The sequence below is a fragment of the Mustelus asterias genome, chromosome 7 (assembly GCF_964213995.1).
Source record: "Mustelus asterias chromosome 7, sMusAst1.hap1.1, whole genome shotgun sequence".
In the NCBI taxonomy this organism is placed as follows: domain Eukaryota; kingdom Metazoa; phylum Chordata; class Chondrichthyes; order Carcharhiniformes; family Triakidae; genus Mustelus; species Mustelus asterias.
This window is the reverse complement of record NC_135807.1, coordinates 30,566,413-30,580,822: the sequence shown is the minus strand read 5'-3', so window position 1 is coordinate 30,580,822 and position 14,410 is coordinate 30,566,413.

Genomic DNA, 14,410 nt, shown 5'->3' with positions numbered 1-14,410 from the left:
GACCTCAGCATACTGAAGGAGAAAAGGGCAATTGAACAATGCTCCTGATCAGTACTGAGTGATTTCTTCGACAAAATACGAATAAACAGTTGAGGATAGCAACAGACTTGGATGAAATGACCTGCTGATGTTCACTTCAACTTGTAAATGTACAACAGCTACTTGGGTGAAGTTTATCACTTGCTCATTTTCTCTACTCCGAAAGATAGTAAATCTTTGCCAGGGTAGAGTTCATGCCTTCAAATAAACTTTTTCAAGTTAGCCATTATTTATACTCTTTTAAAAGAACAAAAGATCAATTAATTAAACGAAGAGAGAGAGGTGACAGCCCCTGATGGGGCATTGTGTCTAAGACATTGGGCAGAATTTTCCCGTCTCACCCGCCACGGAAATCGTAGCGGGCAGGACTCGGACCGTGCAAAGGTCCGTTGACCTTGGATGAAAGCAAATTACTGCGGATGCTGGAATCTGAAACCAAAAGAGAAAATGCTGGAAAATCTCAGCATTTGTCATCTGAACTCGAAACGTCAGCCCTTTTCTCTCCTTACAGATGCTGCCAGACCGGCAGAGATTTTCCAGTATTTTCTCTTTTGGTTCCGTTGAACTTGGGTGGGATTTTCCGGCTTTGGGGCGAGCGCGGCCAGAAAATCCCGCCATAATGTAAAAGGAAACTTCACTAAACCAAAATATCATTTCCAGGGGTGATGATGCACCCTAGTCCCCACGGTGCCCACTGGCCGTGAGATGCCGGGACCGTATTGTTTTTGGGATGTGTGCATCACAGGGAAAGCCAGCATTTATTGTCCTTGAGAGGAAACTGAATATATATTTCAATTAAAAATATAAACATTGATTTTGAGGATGTTCTGGGCTAATAATTGGAGGTTTTAAAATATAAATGACATCAAGACTGATCGATAGGCTGTGAAAACATTACAAAGTATGATGGGAGGCCTGTTTCCATGCTGTAGGTCCTTTGCGTCAGGAGAGAAGGTGCTGTTAATAAGCTGTGTCCCATTTTATCAGTCTTTCATTACACAAATTACTCTTCACAGGAGGCAAATATCTTATGATTCTTTTTGTAGCAATTAATGACTGACGGCAAAAACAACTACTTGTGGAAGATGAAGTTTATTCCATTTCTAAGAAATGCAAAATTTACTGACAACATTTTGCTAGTTAATTCTTTCTGTATTAAAATATAGCAATTAGATAACACTTGAGCTTTTGAACTCCAAAGGTAGTCTATAAAAATTGCTGAACAATGAAATATTTCAGACCCCATCGTTAGCTAAAGAGTCACAACCATCTCAACATCCAGTCTTCTAGGGTCCTGGCCAACATTCAATCCTCAAAGCAAAAGCAGGAGAACTGATTACTGTTTGCATGTATCTCACTAAATGCATTTTGGTTCCCACTTTTACCCACATAAGAAGTGATTTAAAATGAAATTCATTTCTGAAAAGTGTGGTGAGACAGTGGTGTAGAGGCAATGTCATTGGCTGGTAATCCAGAGGCCCAGCTGAATGCGCTAGGAATGTGGGTTCAAATCCCACCATGGCAGCTAGTGAATTTTTTAAAAAAATGATTGTTTTTTAAAATTCTGGAATTATAAATTAATCTCAGCAATAGTGCCATGAAACTGTCATCAATTGATATAAATACCCAACTGTTTCACTAATATCCTTAAAGGGAATTAAAGATTGTATTGTACCAAAGTCATTGGCTGGGTTTCTCCCCAAAAAAAACTAAGTGGCGGGAAAATGGGAGAGTTTCCTGCCCATTTTTTGGGTGTACTTACCTGACCGAATTGAGTGTCTTAGAGAGATTCACACTGGAAAGTGGGGGGGGGGGGGCCTAATCCCGCCCGAGAGGCTGGCAGCATTCTGCTGAGCGGGCCACTGCGCACACGCGGATCTGTCAATGGGGAGACAATGTGTACTGTCCCCCCATCGCTGGCCTCCTGATTTCTTTGGCAGCTTAGCCACCGATCGCCGGCCTACTCGACATCCTTCCCTCCCGGATGCTGGCCTACCCGACCACCATCAACCACACCACCCCCCCTCCAAAATGCTGGCCTAGCTGACACCCCCCCCCCCCCCCCCCCACAGCCCTCCCAGGCCAGCCCCAATTGCCAGCCCATCTCGGCCAGCCGCAATCGTCCTCTCCACACCTGGCCACTAAAAATAGCAATGTACTAATCCCTTCATCCAGACTATATCAGGAAGTCCTTCATGTAACTGTTCTAGAACTCTTCCACACAGACTAGGAGGAATGATCTCTTGGATTCCCACAATAGACACACATCTTGGATGGTCAACTCAAGTTTTCTTGACATGTATGGCTTCAAATTAGGATCTGTATCAAAGGTTCCAGCCATCATTTCTTTAGTCCATTTCCATCACCTTCCCCATCATGGGGTCATTTCTGGTGTGTCGCCGAATTTGCAAAGCTGCCACAGGCAAATTATCTACTGGTGAAAAATAAAGAATGTTAGCAAAACTAGGAAAGAGGTGCTGGTTAGGTGCATTGGCCACGCTAAATCCTCCTTCACTGTACCAGAGTGTGGTGACTAGGGGATTTTCACAGTGACCTCATTGCAATGTTAATACAAGCCTACTTGTGACAATAATAAATAAACTTTAAACTAGTTAGTAGAATCTGCTCAATACATAAAGCCAAGCATGATAATGCATCAGCATTAGCATGACACTCTGACTGACGATACTTAATATTGTAGGAATGTGCAGATAAGATCAGTGACCACTTTTGCAATCAGCTAACAGCTAATGATGCTATGCCTTTATAGGGTCTAAAGATAGTAGTTAAGGGTCGATGATCAGTTAATAATGTGAAATGAAAACTATTTTTAAAAAATGAAAATTTTGTATGCCAAAAATTATATTCAATGCTCTTTTTTCTTGCTCAGCACATCATTAAATTCAGCACTTGTCAGAGTATACAAGGCAAAAGCTATCGAGCATTCTTCTGAAGGCATAATATGTGAAACGACTGCCCCACTCCATAAGGTGAAGCATCACAATCAAACAGTAATAGGATCTTCAGATTAAAATAAACCAATACTTCAGATTTCTGCAAAGTATCTTTGACATCCTTGTATGTATTCTCACATTCTGTTGTCCAGCCCCATGACTGTTTCACACATAGTAAATTATGCAATGGCTTTAATAACATAGCTAAGTTAGGGAACAAATTTGCCATTATAATTTACTACCCCAGAAGGGACCTCAATTGCGTCACAATCGGCAGGTGTGGTGATTCTAAAATAGCTTCCATGTTTTAAGGTGCTTTATGTAGGCCTTTAGTACCAATAACGTGACCCAAATACTGGACTGACATCTGGAAAAAGTCACATTTCTTTCTTGATACACAAACCGTGTGCTTGAAGACATTCCAATAATGCTTCAAAATTATTCAAATGCTTTTGCTTACTGAACCCTGTAATTAGAACATCATCCAAGTAAATATTGTACACCAGAGAGACCACTGAAAATTTGATCCATCGATCTTTGGAATAGGACTGGTGCAGACGTTATTCCAAAAGATAATCTTTTTTAACAAAAAAGACCTTTCTCTGAGCAATGATGATAAGCAATGGTTGAGATTCAGTGGCTACATTCAATCTGTAAATATGCCTGTGAAAGATCAATTTTGATGAATTTCTGATAACCCAGCAAACAAATCTGCAACTAACGGAAGCAGATATGGATGAGCAAACAGCACTGGATTTATGGCTGTTTTAAAATCACCACAAATAGGAACTGAACCAACAGGTTCAGGTTCATGACAGGTATGATGGGGCAGCCCAGTCACTCATTGTAACCAGTTCTAACATGCTGGTGGTTAACAAGTCATATTAATTCTTCTTTGACCTTGGGGTGAATTTCATATGGCATCACTCTTGCTTTTGAGACTGCTTGGTTAACCATGAGGTTTTTATCTTGAACTCCCTTCATTGAGCCAAGAGTCTTTTCGAATACACTCTCCTGTAGTTCTGTGTTGACTTCAACCAATCTGTTGACAGTACTCCAGTTAAGTTATTTCTGCAACAATGATCCCCCAAATAGAGCTGGAAAATTACCATGTACCACATGGAGGGGCAACTCTGCTGTTTGTCCACTCAACCCTGCATTGACAGGATCTACAGGCATTTAGAGATGCAAGGACTGATTAGGGACAGTCAGCATGACTTCGTGAGTGGAAAATCATGCGCCACAAATTTGATTTGAGTTTTTTGAAGGGGTAACCAAGAAGGTAGATGAGGGCAGTGCAGTTGATGTTGTCTACATGGACTTTAGCAAGGCCTTTGACAAGGTACCGCATGGTAGGTTGTTGCATAAAGTTAAATCTCACGGGATCCAGGATGAGGTAGCCAAATGGATACAAAAATGGCTTGATAACAGAAGACAGAGGGTGGTTGTAGAGGGTTGTTTTTCAAACTGGGGGCCTATGACCCCAGGGATCGGTGCTGGGTCCACTATGTCATTTATATTAATGATTTGGATGAGAATTTAGGAGCCATGGTTAGTAAGTTTGCAGGTGACACCAAAATTGGTGGCACAGTGGACAGTGAAAAAGGTTATCTAGGATTGCAATGGGATCTTGATCAATTGGGCCAATGGGCTGACAAATGTCAGATGGAGTTTAATTTAGATAAATGCGAGGTGATGCATTTTGGTCAATTGAACCAGGGCAGGACTTACTCAGTTAATGGTAGGGGGTTGGGGAGAGTTACAGGACAAAGAGATCTAGGGGTTTAGGTTCATAGCTCCTTGAAAGTGGAGTCACAGGTGGACAGAGTGGTGAAGAAGGCATTCGGCATGCTTGGTTTCATTGGTCAGAACATTGAATACAGGAGTTGGGATGTCTTGTTGAAGTTGTACAAGACACTGGTAAGGCCACACTTGGAATACTGTGTACAGTTCTGGTCACCCTATTATACAAAAGGATATTATTAAACGAGAAAGAATGCAGAAGAGATTTACTAGGATGCTACCAAGACTTGATGGTTTGAGTTAAAAGGAGAGGCAGGATAGACTGGGACTTTTTATCAGGAGCGTAGGAGGCTGAGGAGTGATCTTATAGAGGTCTATAAAATAATGAGGGGCAGAGATCAACTAGATAGTTAATATCTTTTCCCAAAGGTAGGGGCGTCTAAAACTAGAGGGCATAGGTTTAAGATGAGAGGGGAGAGATACAAAAGGGTCCTGAGGGGCAATTTTTTCACACAGAAGGTGGTGAGTGTCTGGAACAAGCTGCCAGGGGTAGTAGTAGAGGTGGGTACAATTTTGTCTTTTAAAAAGCATTTAGGCAATTACATAGGTATTGAGGGATATGGGCCAAACGTGGGCAATTGGGAATAGCTTAGGGGTTAAAAAAAGGGGCGGCATGGACAAGTTGGGCCGAAGGGCTTGTTTCCATGCTGTAAATCTCCATGACTCTATGACCATGATGTAACCTTTTAACAGTATAATCTTTTCTATGCCCTTAATATCACATCAGCTGGTTTTAACGGAAGATGCTTCAATATTTGCTGGCATTATGGTCTCAGAACTTAAAGGTACAGTAGCACCAGTCTCCATCCTAATAGGTTGTCCACTTAGATTCTGGGTGATTCCGAAGTTATGTGATATACCCTGTGTGGATAAGACATTCAGTTACAGATCTTCATCATACTTCTGGATTATCTCTTCTTCACAGTCATAATTCTTTTTTTCCATGTTGTAAATTATTTTTATAGAATGTAAGCTTTTCTTCTTGAAAGCACCCAGATTCTTCTTCAGAATATTCTTTTCAGGGGAAACTGGTCTAACCCAACAAGCTTTTGCTATGTGACTGATTTTGTCAGAATTCTCACATTGACTATCCTTGCTCCAGCATTCACTCAGCGAATGGGCCAATTTGGCATATCAATGACATGCTTATTGCTGTTTGGACTTCTTATGGGCAATTTCCAACTGTATCTTCATTCCTGCACCAAATTGTGAAGCCTCTTTAGCAGTCAGCTTCATCAACACTGTGATTTCTACTGCTGTCTTTAAAGTCAAAGCATGTTCAGTGACCAATCTTCTTTGGATAGCTTCATTTTGGAGACCACAAATTAAATGATCTTGAAGAGTATCTTCTAATGGCTTGCCAAACTCACAATGCGGTGTCAGCCTTTTTAAGGTTGCCACAAACTGAGCAAAGCCTTCCACTTGATTCTTTTGGTGGAACAGTTTGGGCATCACTATGATCAATGGCTTTTAAGAGTTATACTTTTCAAGAATCTTTGTAAAGGCATTGTAAATTTTGGTTCCTAGTTTTGCTGGATGAACCAAGCTCCAAAGCACGCTGAAGGTTTTACTTCCTATTGTACTGAGAAAAGCTGGTACGAGCAACTCATTTGCAATTTTATTCACTTGTACAAAATATTGGAAATGCTCCACACAGGAACTACATAGTTCATTTTCTTCATTGAAAGGATCCATGGATCCTAATGGACCCGCCATTTCCCGAGCAGGCATGAGCGACTTGAGACCACTCTGTATTCTATTACTGACCCCCATTTTTTTTAACCGTGGAGACCATTGGCTTGATGTATTTTTTTTTCCAACAATCCCAGTCGCACAGCAATGCATCGTTTCTTTTTAAATGAGCCAAATACTGCCTGGAATTTCACCATTCTCTGATCAGAACCGATATCGAGCAGTGAAGCGAGGAATGGTCAGCCGGTTCATGGACCAGATGATCCAATCAGGCTGTCAACAGCTTCCATCCTTTTTTTTTCTCACTCAGTCTTCCTACACTGACACTTCAATGTTTAATTCTGTTGTTGGTTTTTCCCAGCCTTCTAATATTCGAAGTGCAAGGATCCACAACGTATTTTTGTTTAACTTAGGATCTTTACTTGATGTTCTCAACATTACAAAAATAAAACTGGTTGGGATTTTGTAATGTCCTTACTATGCTAGGTGTTGTGGGTTTTAAACAAAAAGAAAAAAAGTGGTTTGCATGTGTAGATTCAAACAATAATAGATTTATTGAAGGATCTGTTGCTTGTTGAGAATACAGCTCAATCTAAAAGCAGGAGCCTGTGATACACCCAAATGACACCATCAAATCATGTGACTGACTCTTGAAGCACTCATGCAGCTACTTAAGTATATAACTATTACTTTTTGTCTATCTTCAAGGAGGTAGATAACTAAACCTCCCCAAAATAATAGAGAACTAAGGAACTAGTGGGAATGAGGATCTGAAAGAAATTATTAGTACAAAAGTAGCACTGGAGAAACAGAAAGTTGATAAATCCCCAGGACCCAATGATCCCAATGTGTTAAAAGTGGTGGCTATAGAGATAATGGTCATCTTTCAAAATTCTATCGATTCTGGAATGGTGCCCGTAGATTGGAAGGTTGCAAATGTGACCTCACTATTTAAGAAAGGAGAGAGAGAGAAAACTGGGAACTACAGACCTGTTAATCTGACTTCAGTAGTAGGGTAGTGAATCTTTGGAATTCTCAACCTCAAGAGGGCTTTGGATGCCCATTCATTGAGTCTGTTTGAGACACAGATTGATAGATTTCCAGATATTAAAGATAGTGGGCGGCACTGTGGCGAGCACTGCTGCCTCACAGCGCCAGGGACCCGGGTTTGATTCCCGGCTTGGGTCACTATGTGTGTAGAGTCTGCACGTTCTCTCTGTCTGTGCGTAGGTTTCCTCCGGGTGCTCTGGTTTCCTCCCACAGTCCAAAGATGAGCAGGTTAGGTGAATTGGCTATGCTAAATTCTCCCTCAGTGTACCCAAACAGGTGTTGGAATATGGCGACTAGGGGATTTTCACAGTAACTTCATTGCAGTATGAATATAAGCTTGTGACTAATAAATAAAATTTAACTTTATATCAAGGGAAATGGGGATAATGTCCAGCTGAATGGCAGAGCAGGCTCAAGGGGCTGAATGGCCTACTCCTATGTTCCTACGTGCTTTAAGACATCACAAAGATGGGAAAAATGTTACATAAATACACAATCTTTCCTCTGCACCTTTTAATAGTTCCATTAACTTTTTTGCTTCAGGGTCTGAGTTGTCCACAAAAGCTTTTTTTGAAAGCAGAAAAATCGATAGTAGTTGCACATTGTGAATTTCTGTTAAATGCACATGGCCATTGCGTCCATCAATGAATTTGCACTCCCTTTAAGTAACAGATCATCACCTGTCTTCCTGTGATTAACTGAAAGATTTTTGGGGGGGGGGAAGGAAAGGTTGTGACGGAAGGAGGCTGTGAATATTGAAAGGCCAAACCTTTTAAGGGTTTCCACAGCCCTTCCATCAAAGTTACGGCAATGAGTTAAAGTTTATTTATTAGTGTGACAAGTCAGCTTACATTCACACTGTAATGAAGTTACTGTGAAAATCCCTTAGTTGCCACAATCCGGTGCCTGTTTGGGTACACTGAGGGAGAATTTAGCATGGCCAACGTTCCTAATGAGTATGTCTTTCAGACTGTGGGAGGAAACCAGAGCACCCAGAGGAAGCTCATGCAGACACGGGGAAAATATGCAGACTCCGCAGACTGCCATCGGGGAGAACTCTAGCGGTACTTCCCACCTAACCAAAATCTGATTAACAAAACAATTTCTTATAATAATATAGAACAAAACCTCTCAAAATGATTTATTTATAAATTTTTTATTCAAATGATTTAAACCTCAAAGATCAATTGGAATTATTTGCTTTCTGCTAATAGAGTACTCCCCCTCTGTCCCCCCCCCCACCCACCCACCTACCATTCTTTATTTTAGCTCTAAGTTCAGTTTAAACATTATCTTCTGAGGAAGACAACAGATCAATGATTGTTCAAGAAATAAACTTTTAAGGACACTTCTAGGTTATGAAAATTTATGGTAAATACAGTAATGATGTCTGTCTTACTGTCCAAACATACATTATCTTTTAAAGTAGGTAAGGGCAATTTGACAACCCAACAGGAAGGCTGACAGGCGTGAACTCAACATCAGAGTATATTTACTGACAACACTTCTGGTATTTCACCTTCATAGATATTATTTATAGGTAAACACGAACACAACTGAGCTTAATTCTGTTTCCATCCTCATCAGCTCCAAAATGTAGAAGAATTTGCTAGGTAGACGATGATCAGGAACCCTGACCGATTTTCTTTTTCCTATTCATGGAGCATTGCTGACAATTAAAGCACCCTTACTGATTCCAACAGAGATGAGTTCAACACAAAAGGAAGTCCTGGGCTCTAGGGCTTAGTTGTTCACTGCCTACCACTTTTTTAAAAACTTAGCTGAAACACTTAATATATTATTGTAAAGATGCTGTATCAATGTTCTTTTAATGCAGATTTTGGTAGCATCGTCTTTAGGAAGTTAGCTCCTAATATTTATGTTGCAGCAAGGCTTGATTGGGGTTGGAGAGTGGAAAGTCCAAACTTGTAGACTCAAGTAAAGCTCTCTCCTGAGGATGCTACTGGGTTACAAAAAAAATGATGTGGAGATGATGTGTTACAAAAAAAATGCAACCGTCAAATGCTTCTAAAACCTGTATTAAAACAACAGTGTGATGGCAACTTAAGATTAGTGCACATATTATTGAAATACACACAGGAAGATACGAGATCTTCAAGTTCATTTCAAACAGGTTTGGCTACTTTACCATATTGGAATAAACCTTTGATTCATGTGAGCTGATCTGTTTCTTGTGACATTCATGCTGCTTTTACAGTGCGTTAGTACCAGGTCTCATATTGCTGGAGGCAACAGTAAAGATAATTTACCAGATTTATTCAGGCAGTTGCTGGGAAACTTATTTTCTAATAATGGAGTTGGTTTTGGTGCCAGCCAATTCTGGCTGCATGAAACCCGTGCAATAAGAGCTGATGAATTAAAGCTAATTTTATATTGCATTTAAATTCTACCAGATTAAGTTGTTCCTACCAGCAGTAACCCGCTACATTAATCAGCTTAAAAAGCTTCCAAACAGAATGCATATCAAAAGCAGAGGTTTTTTTTCCAAAAATAAATATAACTGCCCAAATAATTGAAGTATTTTTTTCCCGTCCGGATAGCATGCTTTGCAGAAATTCTTCTAAACAGAGGTCTCAAAAATTTCTCATTTTAATAAAATACCAGGAAATAAATAAATCATCAATTCTCAATGCTTCCCTCAAACAGCAACTGCATTACTGTTCAACCTTTAGCTTTTGTCAAAAATGTGAATAATTCCCATTTCAACGCGGCAGTAAAATTTCAGATGTTCATGGGAGTGGAAAAAACTGGCAAGGCCAGCATGTACTGTCCATCATTTAACTATCCTCAAGATTGTGGCAGTTATCTATTTTCTTAAATATTGAAGCCCTTGTAATGCAAGTACACCTGCAGTGCTGTTAGGGAGAGAGATCCAGAATTTTGACGCAGTGACAGTGAAGGAAAGGCAAGATGTTTCCAAGTCAGGAAAGTCTGTATAACATGCAAGAAACAATATTTTTCACTGTATACTAATGCATGTGATAGTAATAAATCAAATCAAGGACAGTGAGAGACCTGGAAGGGAAACTAGAGGTGGTGCTTTTCCTCTTTGCATGCTGGTATTTTTCTGGGTGCAGAGGTCATGTGGTCGGAACGTGCTGTGGAAGGAACTGTGGTAATTTGGTGCAGTTCCTTTTTTTTTACTACTACCACTGCTTGTGGGAGCGAGTGTTTTAGATACTGTGGGTGCATATGTACATAGATCACGGAAGGTAGCGGGGCAGGTGGAAAGAGCTGTTAATATAGTGTTAGGAAAATATAGGTAGTTTTAAGGGATTTATATTGGTAAAAATTAGAAACGAGGTATAGTTTTAAGTGGGTTTAATTTAACACTTTTGTGTCTGGAAGGGTAAAACCTCGTAGTTAAGATTCATGTTGGACTACTACTGCCTCTGGCAGCTCATTCCAGACACTCACCACCTCTGAGTGAAACAATTGCCCCCCTGGACCGTTTTGTAGCTCTCCTCTCTCACCTTAAATCTATGCTCTCTAGTTTCAGACTTACCTACTTTTGGGAAATGATGTTGACTACCTACCTTATCCATGCCCCTCATTATTTTATAGACCTCTACAAGATGACCCCTAAGCCTCTTATGGTCCCAGGAAGAATGTCCCAGTCTATCCAGGCTCTCCTTATAATTCAAACCCTCAAGTCCTGGTAGCATTCTTGTAAATTTTTTCTGCACTCTTTCTAGTTTAATAATATCCTTTCTATAATAGTGACTATAAATGTACACAGTATTCCAAGTGTGGCCTTACTAACAACTTCAACAAAATGTCCCAACTCCTGTATTCAATGTTCTGACCAATGAAACCAAGCATGCCAAATGTCTTCTTCACCAACTTGTCCACTAGTGACTCCACTTTCAAGGAGCTATGAACCTGTGATCCTAGATCTCTTTGTTCTCTAACTCTCCCCAATGCCCTACCATTAATTGTGTAGGTCCTATCCTGATTTGATCTACCAAAATGCATCACCTCACATTTATCCAAATTAAATTCCATCTGCCATTCATCAGCCCACTGGCCCAATTGATCAAGATCCTGTTGCAATCCTAGATAACCTTCTTCACTGTCCACTATGCCACCAATCTTGGTGTCATCTGCAAACTTACTAACCATGCCTCCTAAATTCTCATCCAAATCATTATAAATAATAACAGCGGACCCAGCACCGATCCCTGAGGCACACCACTGGTCACAGACCTCGAGTGTGAAAAACTACCTTCTACAACCACCTTCTGTTCTCAAGCCAATTTTGTATCTAATTGGCTACCTCACCCTCGATCCCATGGGATTTAATCCTATGCAACCCAACATGCAGTACCTTGTGAAAGGCCTTTTACGAAGGTCCATATAGACAATGTCAACTGCACTGCCCTCATCTACCTTCTTGGTTACCCCTCAAAAAACTCATGTTGACGTGATGTTCCACTCAAAGCTATGCTGACTTTCCCTAATGCCTCTCTAAATGCCTGTAGATCCTGTCTCAGAATACCTTCTAACAACTTAGCCACTACAGACGTTAGGCTCACTGGTCTGTAGTTCCCAGGCTTTTCCCTGCAGCCATTCTTAAACAAAGGCACATTTGCTACCCTCCAATCTTCAGGCACCTCACCTGTGGCTATCGATGATTCAAATACGTCTGCTAGGCAACCTGTCATTTCCTCCCTAGCCTCCCACAACATCCTGCGATACATTTCATCAGGTCCCAGGGATTTATCTACCTTGATGCGCTTTAAGACTTCCAGCATCTCCTTCTCTGTAATATGTACACTCCTCAAGACATCACTATTTGAGAAATATTAATTTAGGATCTCATGATTTAAATATTCATCACTTTATGACAAATATTAATTTAGGATCTCACCGATATATTCATTTAGGATCATACCCAAGGCTGGAATTTAACCCGGGTGCTCTGAGGCATTAGTGTTAACCACTGTTCTTGATCGCTGGTGGAGCTGCACTAAGTTAGGTAAGGAGCATTTCATTATACTCCTGATTTGAGGCTTGCTGGATAGGCTTTAAGGCAATGAGAGGTCAGTTACTTGCTGCAGAATTCCCAGCCTCTGACCTGCTCTTGCAGCCTCAGTATTTGTGTGATTGCTTTAAAGTTTCAGGTTAACTCTCAGGGCGTTGGGGATGTCGTGATGTTCATAGCATTGAATGTCAAGGAGTAATGGTCATGTCCCTTGTGAGGCACAAACGTTACTTGCTGCTAGCCTGAATATTTCCGTCCTTGCTGCATGCATTGTGCTGCATCTCCAATCATCAATAAACATTTCCACTTCTGTTGAGGGAAGGTCATTGATGGAGGAGCTAAAGATGGCTATCAAATGGAAAGTTTTCAAGCACCAATTCAGCATTCTCTTGAATGTTCTGTATTAACAGGTTTTGATTGAATAGATAAGTGTATCTCACTCAGTTGGTTAATAGTGGAAGGATAATCAGTGTTTGCACTCGAGTATTCAAGTCAGAAGGTTCCAGATTAAAGACTAGAGCACAAAAGATACGGCAATCCAGTGTCACACCGAGGGTGTGCTACACTCCTGGAGGTGTGGCCTTTTAGATTAGATTTGAAAACAGCAGTCATATCTGCCCTCTCAGGTGGACATAAAAGATCCCATGGCACTATCTCAAACAGATGGGATTTCACTCTGGTCTCCAGGCCAGTAATTATCCCTTAATCAAAAATCACACAAATTGGCTGCCACATTTCTAAAGTGTGGTCACTGTTGTAAAGTGCTTTGAGGTGATCATGAAATGTGCTACAATTGCATTGTTGTTAAAATGATGGTTTCACATATCTGAATATTTGATCATATTCCCACATAAAGGAAAAAATATTCCAAAGCATTGTATTCAAGATTTTTTTCAAAAATCACTGCAATGAAGTGATATAAATAATAAGCAACCTGCTTCAGAATTAATTCAGTTTAAAGTTTATTTATTAGTGGGACAAGACGACTTGCATTAACAGTGCAATAAAGTTACTGTGAAAATCCCCTAGTCATCACTCTCCAGTGCTTGTTTGGGTACACTGAGGGAGAATTTATCATGGCCAATGCACCTAACCAGTACATCTCTCAGACTGTGGGAGAAAACCAGAGCACCTGGAGGAAACCCACAGACATGGGGAGAACGTGCAAACTCCACACAGACAGTGATCCAAGTCAGAGTTGAACCCGGGTTACACCCATTATGTTAGAACCCTTGTTCTGGTTGTCTGTGTAAGCTCTCCCTCGCTTGTACATTATTGAGGAAGATAAAAGATAGGCCAGAAACACATACAAGCAGTCACGTTCAGATAGGCTGTGTAATCAGTTAAATTTTTGAATAGACCGTAATGAAAGCAAGGTTTCACCAAGTTCAGAGGTTTAGCAGTGGGCCAATAGGAATTATTTTTAAGTTAGATATGAAAACGCATTGATGTGGGGTTACTTGGCTTTTTTGCAAAACATGCAGTTGTATTGAATTAGTGAACTCAATTGTGTACGTTTAAACTGCAAGATTAAAGCATTTAAATGAATTGCACCAGATCCCAAGTTATTTGGCATTTTCCAAATCTACCTTTGACAAGATTGGACATATATTTGAGGGTACATAAGAATGACATGAAAATGTTACAATGGATTCTGTTATGTGTTTATACCCTATTATAGACATTATGCACATTCAAGTATAGCACAGCACCAAATGCGTGCAACCCACTACTTGTGAAAATTTGCAATAGGATCTGTACTTCTTGATGCAGCTGAGACACAAATGTAGAAATGTTGTATTTTCCAGCAATTTAAAGAAAGTTCTTGCTCCTCTATGGTTGCCACACATTTAACAATGGCATGATG